Here is a 15,996-nt window from a genome sequence, read left to right as displayed (position 1 = left end):
GGAACGTGGGTAAAATAAGTTCTTAAAGCTGACATGGGAACCTAGCGGAATTGACATAGAACACCTTCCCAAAGTGGTAGGCTGTTTGACCACATTAAGGATAGGGGAAGCTGGGTACCTTTGAATTGGGGTACCCTTGATAATGGACTTATTTCTCCTATTTTTAAAAGAAATTAAGGTTTATCATAATGTAGGGTAAATTAAGCTAATTCAAAACCTGCTCCAAATGGGAATTTTTCACTACTCCAAATGGAAACGTCATTGTTTTTATGATAAATACACTACTAAATTACTATATTTATATATTTTCTATACCACAGTTTCATTATTTAGTTAATTTTGCTCCAAATAAAGCGAAAATCCATTCATATTCACAAATTTTAATTTGTTAATTTCTTAGAAAAATTAACAGTGTACCTTTTCACCATCGAATTTTTCATCGATCGACCATGTTTTCCAATGAAAAACAGAATAAGGTGACAGTTGTTTATTCGTTTTGTTTAACATTTATGTCATATTTCTGGCTAACTTTAGTTAAATTAAATGCTAATCTTTATTTTTACGGGACGTGAAGTTGTCAAATAAATAATTACATATTTCGTGAACAAAAAGGGTTTTTCTGAAGTGTCTGCAAATACTTCAATAGGAAACCCCGGAAATATGATTTTTTTGGAGAGATTTTCTTATTGTTTTAGATGGGAAAGGAGAAAAGACCAGGAATAAGAACAAATCCTGCACTCAACAAGGTTTTGGAAGCCTTTCGTCGCGGTTTCACTTACACTGTTTGTATCCAATTAGAAACTTTCCCTTGTCTCCATTTGGATTATTTTTTTTCCAATAGAAGCATTTTACACTCGCATATTTTTCTTGTATTTAAGAAGTTTTCAAATGATATCTAAAGAATTTTCACTAAACAGTAACATTCTAGAAGAGTCAAGGAGCAAATTTATGTAATTCTCTTCAGAAAAAATTGAACTTAATGTGTAGAATCTTCTGTCAAACTTAAAGCATCTGGAAATGGCTCTGAATTAGGTCATTTACCCTAATGGGTTTGCAAATCTAAATAAAATTATGGTAAGGTCCAGGTCCGTTTAAAAATAAGAGAAAAGCCGATTTTTAAAGCTGCTCCAATTCCCCCTAAATGTTTAAAAATGAATTAATGAAAGAGCTCTAAGCTTTCACTCCGTGAAGCTAAGAAAAATCTCATCAGGTTAAATACAAAGTTAAAACCAATACAAAATAGAAGTAACTATTTCGTAAATATCGTTCATTCAAAGTTACTGAGGCTCAACTCCATCTAGAATTCTCGTGAAATGCTACAACTCCACAGATTATGTTATATAGGCCACAACCGGGGTGGCTAACCGTTCCATGCTTTGCGAAATTCTTGAACTCGTGACTTGGATGCTGTACCTCCAAAGTACTCTTGCATCTTTTTCCAGTTCAAAATCAATTTGAACCTATTTATTAATCCCTCAGAAAATCGCACAAAAAATCTTAACCCATTCCTTACTATGGTATTATACATCATACGCAAATTGAGTGATTTTAGATGATTTATTCCTGGGCAACTGATACTCGAATTGCTGTCGGGAATGGATTTTTAGCAACTTTAGTTCTTCAATTACTTGGGAAAAATAGTCCGGCAGAGATGAAAATACATTTTGTTATTGTTTTCTTGCTTCACGGAAGGTCATACAAAATTTTTGCTCAAAATGGCGGACGGAAAATTCGACATCCCGTCGAATTTTTTAAAATTGGCCTCTTTCCTCTTTCTTGATTTGAATTCTGGTTCCCAATTTGTTTTCTTGGATAGTTACTAAGTTACTAGTTTTGGAAGGGAAAAGGAGGATTAATATTTGGGTAACCTTGTGAGAGTGCCCCAAAAGTCCCAAGTCTCTATCTCTAACCGTTTGGCCTCTTGAACTCTTGAAACCGGACGGTCAGACAGACAGATTTTATGCCTGTTATGACCTTTTCTGTGTTAACCTCTATGTTAATGCGGTTTCCCTGCAAAATTTAAGTAATTTAACTATATATTGCAGAAACACAAAAGCCTCATTTGAGATAAGATCATTCATAAAAGACACTCAATTTAAGTCATTTTGCTTGGGCAATATCATTTTGTCACCAACTGTGATCAGTGCGGCATAAGTGCAGAAATCCTTAGAAATTTGCCACAATTCAGCTCAAGAGTGGTGAAAAGTCAGTGAGCAATTTAACCATCAAATTTGTGCATGAGAAAGCACTAGAAATATTTGGCAATAGAAAATTATGATTCTATGCACATGAAATTTATCACAGAGAAGCACGAGCCCAAGCAATTTCCCAAGAAAGGAGAAATTTTTCCCCATATACCAGCAATTGGATGAAAAATTCATCAGGCATGAGACAATAAAGCACGTACCAATCAGCAAGAGTTCAGTAATTTTAATATTGTACAAAAGAGCATTTTTCTTAGCAAATCTTCTCGGCACTTTCGTCTTTAGTTGAAGGCTTTTATGGGGTCTCAAACAGCAAGATATAAACGCGGACTCCAACACGACCAGATTTCACCGTCACGACGTTGGTTTTTTTTTTTACTGCAAGCAAAATCTCCTGCATGAGGTATTGATTTGGGCGGCAAAACACTCTGTTTAGTACATATAAATGATGGAAACAATTGATCATTAATTTCCCAGCTCTAAGTCCCTTTCTCACCACTCTTCATGGGTACTCTTTTAAGTCCACAGAGTGGTGGTAATTAAATGTCTCTCGACATGGGATACTTACCGGAGACTTCTTAAGACTGATACAGATTGATCAAATAAAATATTTATGTAGCGCACAATGGGCCAATTTTGGACAGAATTTAATTTAAGGCTTTGAATTAATTCCTAGGCTTTGTACTTCTTCACAAACTTTGTCCATAACATTATAATTTAACAAGCATTTTTTTATTCTTTCACAAATATATCTTCCTACATTTTTGTTTGTCTGGCAAAAATTTACGAACAAATGACAAAATTTTACGAACATTTTTTGTGCGTTTATGAATATTTACGAACAAATGTTTGTAAAAGTACAATAAATCCTTGTCAAATGATCACGTAACGAAAAATGTTTGTGAAAAAAGAATAAACTTTTACGAACTTGTTTGTGGGTTATACAATTTATGAACATTTCGTAAGACTCCAATAGGAATTCACAAATATTTACGAACAATTTTATGAAATATATTTTTCTATGCAGTTACAAGTTTAAGAATTTTATGAATATATTTTTAAATGTATTATCGGACATTCAGAATCTGTACACCGGGCAGGACTTGAACTCACATCTGTGAGTCAGCCCGAAATTTATCCGTTCAAGAACCAGTGGTCTTGTCTATTATGCCACTGAGATCCTAATGAATACTTAAGTTGAGCTCATCTACCATAAGCCTTTCTGAACTTACCACTGGTCATTTTCTATTTCAAATAATTTGAGTTCATTGAAATCAGTTAATGAGCATCAGAGATAGAGTATGGTCAATTTCGATATAGTAATGGTCAAGGTACATTGAGATAGAATGAGGACACATAAAACCTTTCTTGAAAAAGGTCTTAATCGCTTCATACACTTGAGAGAAATCCGAAAAAGTTAAAATAACATTCCGGAAATGTTTATTTTACTCTGCAGCATTGATCCGAAATCGGTGCAAATATTATGCTTTTTAGGTGTATTAGGAGTTAAAGTTACCTTTTTTCATGTTAAATTTTAAGGGTAAATTAACCCTTAAAAATGTGTAAAATTAACATTAAAAAATGTTGATATATTTTTACACCTAAAAAGTGTTAAATCTATGAGGAAAAAAAGTTAATCGCAACCCCGTTTTTTCTCAGTGTAATCTTCGAGCTTTGAGCCCGATCTGACGAGGTCGATTTTCACCTCGAACCACAAAAGCTGAGATTCTAAATATTTTCAGTTCACTTTTGTCCTATTTGAGGGGGTTATAAAACGAATGGAGGAAGAGCGGGAGAACAGAAACGGATTGGTTTCAAGATATTGGATTCTAAGAGGGGTCATCAAGCACCGAAAGTCGATATCTCTCACCGTTTGAATTTTCTATGGATAAGAAGACTGAAATAAATGCTAAAATTAGTATTTACAAAATAGGGGTCTTGACAGATCTGAGGATTAGCCAAGAGTCCGATTAGCGAAATCATTTTCGGAATAATGATTAAATACATTTCTATCATTTTCCACTAACCTGTCTCTCGGCTTAAGTCCTAAGTGTGTCAAGGACCTAAATCTATTAATCGATACTTTACTGATTAATTACCGACCAAGATCTTTCAAAGAAATCCAAATTTGAGAAAATTAGTTGAAAATTAGGACCTCTAGGGTGGTTGAATTTTGACCTTGAATAATTCAAGACGGCGATTTTTCCGGTGAAAGGTATCTATGCTCAAAAGCAAGCATGTCCAAAAATTAACAAAATCGCCAGAGCCAATCTTAACATAAGTCAAAAAACATGTTTTTGGAGGGAATAAAAACTCACTGTTCGGTAGAAAATGTTGTCTAGTAGGGAGGGGGGTCACTGAAAACCAGAAGTCAATATCTTTTACTGTTTGGCAGCCAGAACACTGAGAGAAATCCGAAAAAGTTAAAGTAATATTCCAGAAATGTTAATTTTACCCTGCAGTATTGATCCGAAATCGGTGTAAATATTATACTTTTTAGGTGTATTAGGGGTTAAATTGACCCTTTTTCTTGTTATTTTTACCCTTAAAAAGATGTAAAAATAACATTAAAAAATGTTAATATATTTTTACTCCTAAAAACTGTTAAAGTTATGAGGGAAAAAAGTTAATCCCACCCCCGTTTTTTTCTCAGTGAATGATGAAAAGTGGAAAACTGGATTGTAGAAATTAATTTCTTTTAGAGTTCAAGCAACTAAAAAAGTTTTCAAAAAGACCAACGAAAAGTAGTAGTAATATTTTAGAGTTAAGATATTCCGTCTGACACATGGTATGCTAGACTTTGGAATAACACCTCAAATGACACCCAGATTTAGCCATTATTCAAATCCTTATGGCTCCGATAGAACTTTTAGATCAGGAAAATGTCCTGAAGTCGAAATTCGAATCTTTTTCCTTCTCAATTGTTTTGTATATGACTATCCCGTACTTTTGCACTCTTCTTCTTCTTTTAAACATCACAATCAATTTATCTCAATCGAATTTGGAGTTCGAAAGAATGAGGTAGACTTATTCAAAACGTGTGAAAAAGAAAACTATGTGAATTTTGATTTGATGAAATTTTCCTGACCCAAAACGTGTGCCGGAGCCATTAACGCTAAAATATAAACCACAGTACAAAATTCAGGACTGGGGTATGTTCTATGAAAGGTTCTTATAAGTAAGATATGAACGATAAAGGTTAATTCAAGTTTTAATTCACGCTTACCTGTAGGGGAATTCTGTAACAGTACGGCAATGTCATGTGTCAAATTTAAACATTTTTATAGAATAAATTTGGGAAACCTGTTCGAATATGAGATTTATATTAATCATTAAAAGGTTCATAATAAAGGTTTATATTAATCATTAATCGATAATCACTGGCCTTTAGTATTGTCTTGCTCCACAATTTTACCACGAAAATTTGTCATATGACATTGTCAGGCTGTTACAGAATTCCCCTACTAGATGAGAAACTATTTTTTCCAAAGTAGGGGAAAGCGCGCTATCTTCGGACGACTCAAGCTTCGGACAATTCAATTTTTTCTCTGTGTTCCTTAAGGATTTCACCCTTAGCTCTTTTCTGAAATTTTCAGGCATTGGACTAGCTATTAAAATATAATATTACAATGGGCCAAATTCATTTATAACACATTGAAAAAAATGCTTTGTGCGAAGTATAAATCGTCCGAAGGTAGCGCGCTTTCCCCTACCTGCCGCCCGAATTAAAGAGTAACCCTATAAAAACCGATTTAATGTTTTTTATACCACAATTTAAAGTAAGCTTTCAGTTTAACTCTAACATCAAACGGTAATTTAAAATGGCTAAGAGAAGACAAATTAAGGGAAAATTATTTAAATTTGTTGTGAAAAGAAATTTGTGATGAATTATGAGAGTAAGTCTCACGTCCTCCCACTATGCACCGCATTTTTGAATAAATTTGTACACACAATAGAAAATCACTGGGATCAATGTCACTCTGTAGCTTTGATCAAAATTAAAAGAAAATGTGAAAAACCTTAGAGAAAACTGTGACTTTTATCAAGTAGCAAAAAAGTGTCACACTTGACAGTTCCTATATCACTTCTGGTTATCCCTGTAATACACTGAGTGAGAGAAATCCGAAAAAGTTAAAATAACATTCCGGAAATGTTTATTTTACCCTGCAGTATTGATCCGAAATCGGTGTAAATATTATGCTTTTTAGGTGTATTAGGGGTTAAAGTTACCCTTTTTCATGTTAATTTTACCCTTAAAAATGTCTAAAATTAACATTAAAAAATGTTGATATATTTTTACACCTAAAGTGTTAAAGTTATGAGGAAAAAAAGTTAATCGCACCCTCTTTTTTTTCTCTGTGTAGATATTTGCTAGGGTTAAGGCCTCTACACATTGGGAGCAATTTTCATCAAAAATTTCTTTTTGAAAGAAATTGTTTACATTGCCGTCCTAGGTAGAGACGTCAAAATTCTGTCAAAATGTATTTTTTTACGAAAAGTGCCCCCAATGTGTAAATGCCTTTATACACCTCAAGGACCTCACAGTGGAAACATTTAACTGTTCATAAAGCAACAATTAAATTTAGAAAAAGACATCCCTCGTGGGCATTTCTGTTGGTCACATCCTACTCAACGAATATGTATAAACCTTTAAAGATTTTGTGCACGACAAATAATTGCAGAATAGCCCCTCCAGCTAATTTCAATTGATATTTTGCTCCAATTGAAGGTGTTTTTGCTAGATGTAATTCTTTGCATATTCTCAATTAAAACTAAACGCCCTACCTTTACATTATTGCTATTAATTAGTGCAAAATACCACATTGCATCACATAGTACCCCCTTTGGGACAGATTGACCTCATCGACAGCTTATGGGGACAATGTCCGCTGCGGATTTCAGCTGGCAGATGCTTGAAGTCAATTAGTGTTAACAATCCGCGGAGGATATGCAATGAGATCACCTATAAATATTTATTTGGGCTCACACGCTGAGGGTCCAATAAAATGCCGAGGGGAAATATTATATAAAAAGTTACTTTTTTTTATGTGAAACTAGCTTTATGTGTAAATTTTGCCATTAAATCTCAATGAAGGCACAAGTCTTAAATTATTACCTCATTTCCATCACTAATAATTTTGGGTTTTTTTTTGTCCAATGTACAATTGTCCAATTTCATGCTGATTCTTGTGGCAGTTTGGATCGTTTTGATACATGAAAAAAGGCCTCCAGAGTCTTTCTCTTCAACCGAGGAAAAATTGAACAATAAACGTAAATGTCGAACAATAAGCTGATCATTTGAATCACAATGGTTGAATGTTGGGAGGAAAATATTGTTTGAGGTGAAAATTAGAGACGAAATATGCTAAATGCTTCCACAAATAGTAACAAAGAACAACAAAGTAGTGTTCTTCGTCAAAACATCCACAACCAAAATGAGATGATGAAGATTTTGATTTGAGATCAAACCTACTCACGATCGTGTAAGATCCACAAGATAAACACCTCATAGGAACATTTCAAAATAAACTCCAGAGTGAATCCCTTGAAAATTTTTGGCGCCAAATAAATCCTACACAAATGGTGTACAAAGTGCTGTCGAAAGAGTCCACCTTGGTGATCATCTGAGCCACGGAATGACTTCTTTGACTTGCAGCTTGTGCCTAGCATTAAATAAAAAAAAAGACAAGGAAAATGATGATCGCGGAGAAAGATGCACTTGAGGCGATTCACGAATTTGACGCGGGAGTGGTGCCAAATGGCAAAGCTTTTCATTCCAATAGAGCACATTTGGAATTTCTTGCACGCGGAGACTCACCAGATAAAGCGTCTTACTTTCTTCTGTGATTTCATGGCTGAAAGTAAATGGCAAAATAAGATCACAGTTGCAGTTTCCAACGAAATGGATATTTGAGACACTTTTGGCTAAAGGCTCTTTTGTGTCTAATACCGGAAAACTGAAATTGAATTAAAATGAACTCTTGACAACTTTTATAAAGCAAATTCACAGCCGTGAAAGAAGAATTAAAATTCGAGAAGATATGAGATCATTCAGGATCAAATTAGGTTCTAAAAAAGTTATGCGTGAAAAATTAAAAAAGAACCTTCCAAGTTTGAAAATGTATCATCAACTTACGTAGCCCAAAATCGAATTTGTAAATACAAAAAAGAGCATAGAATTTACAATTTGATAATTCAAGTTCGAATCCTCTAATGGTTTACTTTTCCTGTTTTAAAATAGGACTGAAAGATCTCCTAGGACTTGAAGATGGGCTTTACCGATTCTACCTACCATGCCTGATCGGTAAGAACCGTTCTTAAACATTGGAATTAAAGAAAAGCTTACGAACAGGAAGGTGTCAAAGTCACCCGGAGGACACAAAGTCGCCCGCACTTACGATACCGTAAAGATCAGAAAAAAATAAATATTAAAAACTTTTACAGTTTTAAGTTACTTATCAAAACTAGATTTAAATAATTAAGGTTTTATGTTTCGATAAAAAACTTAAAGTCAAACTTCCAGTGTATTTTTTTTTTAATTTTTAGGAAGAACACTTAAAAAAAATACTCAACTGATCACAAAAACCAAAAACTACGGCGTTATCACACTTGCACATTAAAATTTTAATGTGATTCACATTAATTGTCGCTTGTGAGCGTCCAAATATGTTATTTGTGTCTTTGAATCACTTAATATTTGGGGTTTTCCTATTTATTGATAAAGAAGTGGACTTGGCCTGCAAAAATAAGTTTATATTTACCTAAAGCATAAATATTTTCACATTAAAAAATTAAAGAGAAAATCGCATTAATGCTATAAATCAATTTATATCAAATTTTGCAGGCCAAGTTTACCTTTTTATCAACAAACAGATCAAATTTTGAATATAAAATAATTCAAATACACAAATTACACATTTGGACTCTCACCAGCGACAATTAATGTGAATCATATTAAAATTTTAATGTGCAAGTGTGATAACACATTGTATTGAAAAAACGACGTTAGGGAAATTTACTAGAAGGGAACCGGAATTCGTCAGGGGAATGGAGTCACTCTTGGAAAAACGACAATCCTTTCCAAAGCTTTCGGTTCTGGATTCTAACTAATAATGGAATAATTCTAACTGTGATAACACAGTTAGACTTATTCAAAACTCTATCACGCCTTTGTGATATAAAAAATAATTCCAGATATAACCTAAACCTGCAATAAATTAATCATAAGTCTGAAAATTTATGGAGTCTACATAAAATATTACGCATTATTAAGATATTTCGACATCGAAAGTAAGTTATCATGTATAAAAATTATAGAAAAATTTATCAATATCGTAAGTAGCAAATTCGTTTCGAAAATATGTCTAAATTATTCCTTGAAGTAAAGTAAATTAAATTAAGGGAAAGCGCGCTACCTTCGGACGATTTATGCTTCGCACAAATCATTTTTTTCAATGTGTTATAAATTAATTTGGCCCATTATAATGTTATATTTTAAAAACTAATCCAATGCCTCAAATTTTCATAAAAGAGCAATACGTGAAATCCATAAGGAACATAGAGAAAAAAATGAATTGTCCGAAGCTTGAGACGTCCGAATGTAGCGCACTTTCCCCTAATTCGAATATCAAGAACTACCATGTTCTTTCAAATTAAACATTTTTCGACTTTAAAAACAGAAAAATAAATATAAAAATCTGTTCAAATTTTTTTTTAAATTTTACTCAATGCTTTAAATATGTTCAAGTTAATCTGAATGTGATACCTTAGACCTTTGCGAAATGAAATATTATTGTGATGCTTCAACATTTTATGGGACACATTTTTCAATGTCGAAAATGGAAAATATAACAAAAAGGCCCGTGAAAATTTTTCCTAACGTCGAAAATCTAATTAAATTCAATTTTTCAGAATTGAAATTAATTTAGAATTAGGTAGGGCTACTTAAAGCTGTGGGGCTATAATCCTTACGATACGTAATCCCTTGACCTTACGATTATTTAATTAAGATCAACAATTGTTTTGTCTATCTAATTACATTATGTTAAAACCCAGTTTCCTTTAAAAGTATGCGAAAAATCATATATCAATGTAGTCCCACCTCCCCATATGATGACTAAAAATTAAGGAATACATTTTTCAATATCGACAACCGAAAAAATAAACAAAGTAATGTTGTATTTTTTTCTTAAAATCAAAAATCTAATTGAATTAGTCCAAAGGTAAATTTATTTTAGTTATAAAAGTATATTCAATCATACATTTTCGGTATAAATCGATTAGGTATTATTTATTATCGAAAATGGCAAATTCATAACAACTCCTAAAACCGAAAATTTATCGAAATACTCCGAAAACAATACCACTGTAATGTTTTTTTCGAAATGGACAGTCATTTGTTGTAATTCAAAATTATCCAAAATACGTTTTTCGTCATCGAAAGCAATAAGACTAATTGAAAAATATATTAATTCGAAAATTATAGAAAAAAACGTCTTTCGATATCGAAAATGACAACTCCTTGAAACTTATTCAAAGTCAACTGAACTCTTTGCAATTCAAATTAAGCCATATGAAATTGCAAGATGTTTTTTTTGTCTAATTTCACTATTTGTTCAAAATTAAAATTGCCAAGAGTCTTTTCCATGAAATTCTTGCATGCTAAATACAATTTAAATTTCTCACTGTATGGCAAATTTTGCGGAATTTCTCTGTGTCAAAGAGTTCTCTGTGTCTTTTTCCCTGGTATTTTCGCATAATTAATTTCGCGAAATTGATTACTCAACACCCTCTCAGGTGCTGATTTGCATCTTCAGCTGGTGGGTACCGTGTGGTCCATGGTTTTTCAACAGGAGAGGAAAAAAAAGTCCCATGAATCTCAAAGAGTGAAAGAATTTCGAGGTGAATTTTTCACTTGCACAATGCACATTCTTACAATGTTTATATACAAAACTCTGCCGCTAATTAAATATTCCGCCAATACAATCAATTTCCATTGGGAGATGTTATCAAGTCTACCCTCCCTCTGCCTCCTTCTGCCCATTCAATTGCACGTTCTTTCACTTGAAAATTTTCCTCATGGCGAATTAGAGAGATTGTGAGGAGTTTAATATTAGAAATTATGCGTCTCTTGGTGCATTTGGTGGTTACTTTCTAAATGCTGTGTCTCAAAGTGTGTATTGGGTTGTGCGAGGCCACCAGTTGGGGCCTTTAAATCTCTTTCTGATCGTCTTGTCATCATTTTCATCCACTCAATATATATTGTCTTTTCTCTCTCAACACTTGAAATATTAGATAGAAAATCTCTCGTAAAGCCCCACAACTCACAAATGTGGAAATATAATTATTGACAAGCATTTCGCTGTCTAATTAATTAATTCTCCGTGATATTTCTTGTCACTGCATATTAATGTACGAAACCTTCTCCTTGAGTAAACTTTAAAGTCAAACGAGGAAATGTGTGACGAAGAAAGTGCCACTGTGAGATTGTAAATAACAATAAATAAAATCAGGTAGAATTGTCATTATTTGCAATTATGTTGCACTGTGTGCCAGAGTGAAAAAAACAACCACGCAAATCTTTTCTTGAGAAAAAGAGAATTAATATCACTAAAATACTCATAAGTACTTCGTAGGTGTATTTATACATCTTCACATTTAATACGTTAATTAAACTATAAATTAAACTAAACATGTGTCACTAAAATATTTCTTTTTGATTAGAAAATTGTCGTTTACATAACACGTTACCGTATCCTATTTTCGGATTTTAAGGTAGCGTGCCCTCACTCGACCGGTTCCTTGACTCGACCGGTGGAGTTATTTATTCAATTTATTTATATTTGCTACAATATTTAGCGTATGATCTAACATTAATAGTTCAAGTATTCCATAAAAAATACGAATCAGTGACAACTTCATAGAAAATGCCCATCAAACATTCAAAAATTGACCCACCGGTCGAGTAAGGGCATTTCATAATTCATTATGATACACCCATTTAGCAAGTGATTTAAAAAATAAATAAATATAGAAATTAAAAGAATTTATTAAACAAAAATATAAAATGAAGATACCGCAAGTGTCGATGCAAGCGACGGAATGACGTAAAAATGATCAGAAATTATTAGTCAAAACTTATCGCAACTTTTCAATTTTCACTTCCTTAAAAACATTTCACTATTGTCAACCATTAAAAATTAATAATTTCAGTTTCAAATTTCTACTTACCAAATTTATTAAAACACAGCTGGAAAATCGCGGAGCGTTCTTTGAGGTTATGTTTAAAATCTTACAGCAATTTTCATGATTATAATAAAGCTGTTTAAATGAATTTTATTAAAAATAAAATGATAACAATGAAACAAAAAGACATGTGTATTCTAAAATATTTAAAATAAATCTAAATGTTTAAATAATACAATTAATGCAATTTTTTTTATTTTGAGGTTACATTACTGTAAAAGATAAATTTAAAAGTGTACAAATTTTAAACACGCAAGGAAAGCAATAGATAATACAAAACAGCTCAAATTTGAGAACAGAAAAACATGATTGATTACCATTGAGGCTTTAAAGTTATGTTAAAAGTTCATTTTAACCCTTTTAAAAATTTTATGAATGTTTTCTTAATATCTCCAACCGCCTATCGTATATGCATACTTATCTGGTCAAGTAGCTGGTTTTTTCTCTGATCATGTCAATTCTTCTTCATTGCCTTCTTATGTTATAAGGCCTTCAGACTGGAGGCTTAGCCCAGTTCCTGAATGTCTTATTTTTTTTAGTCTAATCGATTATAGGGTAAGTGCACCAAATTGCAACATAGTTGCATGCAAGCGCTAAATACTCAAGTTTAAAATGTAATATTTTTAATATAAATTTTTTTGTTACTTCTTTTTAAGGAGTGTTGCTTGGAATCTTGTAGATAGTTTATCGTATTTGTTTTTTCTAAAATCATTCTTAATATATTTTAAAATGAATAAAAATGCAAAAATAGCTTTGATGGCTTATTTCGGCCACCTTCATTTTCATAGTTCCTTGCCCTTTCGGAATTCTTCCAAAGCCACGTCGAGTGAAATTCCGGCCACCTTTTTTCTGGCCACCTTTTGTAACGCAACGGGTAGAAAATTTCAAAACGTCAAACGGAACGAGTTTAATATTTAGTTTAATACGTTTATATGACCCATAAGACCTATGATCTTCCGTGTAATTTGTCCTGAAGACCTGAAGAGTAGCATCTCAAATTTAGGCACAGATTCCCGTAGCAGTTTGCCCTTCCTGAACTCTTCCAATGCCTTTTCCACATCATCTTTTTCATGGAAGCGATGGTTTTTTTCTCTGGACATTGTAGAACTCAGAAATTGAAAAAAAAAAACATAAAATGAATAAGAAATTTAGGAAAGCAAAAGATGTTGCCGGAATAGGCAACACTACCTCACCGGAGAGACACTCACAAAGTATATACTTTTTTACGCGAAATACAGGATCCAGCTGAGAAATTTTACCCGAAATTTAAAGAATTATTTATTATTAACATACACAGAAACAATCTTTAATGAAAATAATCAATTTTCATAAAAAAAACACCGAAGGAAAACCTGCACTTCACCACGAATCGCAAGACTGCTAGAAACACAATCGATCTGTCACATTTTTTGTAAAACTCTTTCCCCACTGAGTTTTTTCAACGCAATTTAAATTCAAATTATACCTAAAATTTAATGGTCTTTGTGTTAATACATCCTAAAATGAATAAATATTTAAAACCAAAATGAATTCATTGACAATTCGAAGATTACATACATAATTTTAATTAATTTATTTGCATGGTCGAAATTACATTCAAAGTGGCCGAAATTAGAAGCTGGCCGAAATTTGGCACACTTCCCCTAAAACAGTCCACTTCTGCTCTGAGCGTATCATATGGCCAAAAACAGTGTGTAATGCGCTGAACACACCTACGACTTAAGCCAAGAGACGGCTTAAGGTAATTATAATCAAAATAATTATTAGACTACATTCCTATCAATTCTTCACTAAGCTATCTCTCGGCTTAAGCTGTAAGTCTGTCTAGGGCATAACAAAGATTGTTTAATAATCTTGAGTGCAGATTGTATTCATTTTATAACAAGGTTAAGATAAAATATCTGCTTTTAACCACCTTATCCTCTATTTTACAATAAACTATCGTCTTTAATATACTAAAAATGATTTTTATTAAATTTCAGAGTTTATGATACCTTGGAAGAAATTTCTCCGCAATTTTAGGTGAGTCTTTAAACGTTATTTTTTTATTTTACAACATTATTTCTCAACTATCAGAAACCAATGATGAAAGATTTAGGCAAGAAAAAAAGTTAAGAGAAATGCGAGGAAAATATTTGTGGAGAGTTGGATTAATTGGGAGTTTCGGTTGTGTGACCTTTTTGGTGTATTTCAATGTCACTGTGGGCGTCAAAAGGTTCCAATCAATTGCACCCATCTCTCACAAAATCTCACGTTTTTTCCCTCAAAGTCCATGTTCAATGAATTTCGTATGCTTGGAGCTCATCTTCACTCTCAGTTAATTTGTTCCGCACGAATTGCTGTTTCTATTTTAGAAGTCTTTCTTATAAAATCCTAAAAGGAATATTGAGAGTAGAAAAAGACAATTAGAAATAGACGAATTCAAAGGAGAGATTAAGGTTTTGGCTTGGGACATTTCAAGCATTTCCTATGTCTTTCAAGAAAAGAAAGTCCTTTTGTTAGAAAAATGAAAAATTTCTCTCTCAAGATCACTAATCATATTTGAAGTCTCTTGAAACTCTAGTGTCTGAAAACAATTGTAGGACTAATTGCTAACAAAGTGTGGAGCAATTATTTCTAAAGTTACCACAAAAGAGCCTTTTACTTAGCTGTCTCGTGAGCTCCATCGATTGTGGTGAAGAAAAAGGCCACAGAAAGAAAAATTTCCACATTGTTATTAAATTTCCTCCAAGTGAGAATATCTTGAGAATTCAATACGTTTGCAAGATGAGAAATTTATGCGATATCATATTTCTTCCCGATTTCTTGCAAAACAGAGATTCTTGGATTTCTTTCCGCCAAGACAAGTCACATGTACCAGGCACGAGAATGTTACTTCTATATACGTATTTTCTTGCAAGCAGACAAAAGGAAAGGCTCAAAAATGCAGTGGTTTTCCTCGTTTCGATGGGCTCGTGACCTAAATTTATCAACAACTAAAGAGTATATATTTTTCCATTGGACGTGTCACAGATGAACTCAACATTTTGTGGAAGAAATTGGCAGTGGTGCAAATTAAAGTGTTTTATTCATGATGAACCTTGGAGAATCTCATGACCTTTTCACTGAGAGTGCGATAATTTATAATTATTCTTACCACAAGAATGATGATAGGGCATTGCCAAAGAAAATGAGGGAGCTCTTTATCGTGATTTCGAGTCCGAAATGCATTTGGTTGACCTGAATTGTGAACCAAGTAGGTTTACTGACAACAAGGGGCGTAATTTGTACTTGAATTTGATATTCAGTAGTCTTTTCAATTTAGAGAATCAAACCAATAACTTCACTATAGTTGAAATAATTTTATAAATCCCAAGGATTTTGGCAAGAAATTATCAAATTTAAAACCCTAAGCTTGATTGTACGGTTTACAATTTTAACGTCTCGAATATCAAATTCGAAAATCTATTTTATGCTGAATATTTTCCGACTATTAACACTAAACCTACCAAAACCCGGTCAAATTGACCAGTTTCAAATTAACACATATTTAAATGGTACAATGTCG

At 32.8% G+C, this 15,996-nt stretch overlaps 1 protein-coding gene across 1 annotated transcript in view; it reads left to right on the top strand.

Annotated features, from left to right (window-relative positions):
* The window catches only part of LOC129802538 (uncharacterized), a 133,463-nt gene that overhangs the window by 45,806 nt on the left and 71,661 nt on the right, over window positions 1-15,996 (top strand). The window contains exon 3 of the mRNA XM_055848445.1: window positions 14,432-14,471. The gene's annotated coding sequence lies outside the window, so the exon portion shown is untranslated. The remainder of the gene's footprint in view (window positions 1-14,431; window positions 14,472-15,996) is intronic.

The sequence above is a fragment of the Phlebotomus papatasi genome, chromosome 2 (assembly GCF_024763615.1).
Source record: "Phlebotomus papatasi isolate M1 chromosome 2, Ppap_2.1, whole genome shotgun sequence".
NCBI classification, from domain to species: domain Eukaryota; kingdom Metazoa; phylum Arthropoda; class Insecta; order Diptera; family Psychodidae; genus Phlebotomus; species Phlebotomus papatasi.
The sequence above is the reverse complement of the archived record's forward strand: the minus strand, read 5'-3'. Positions and strand labels throughout refer to the sequence as shown.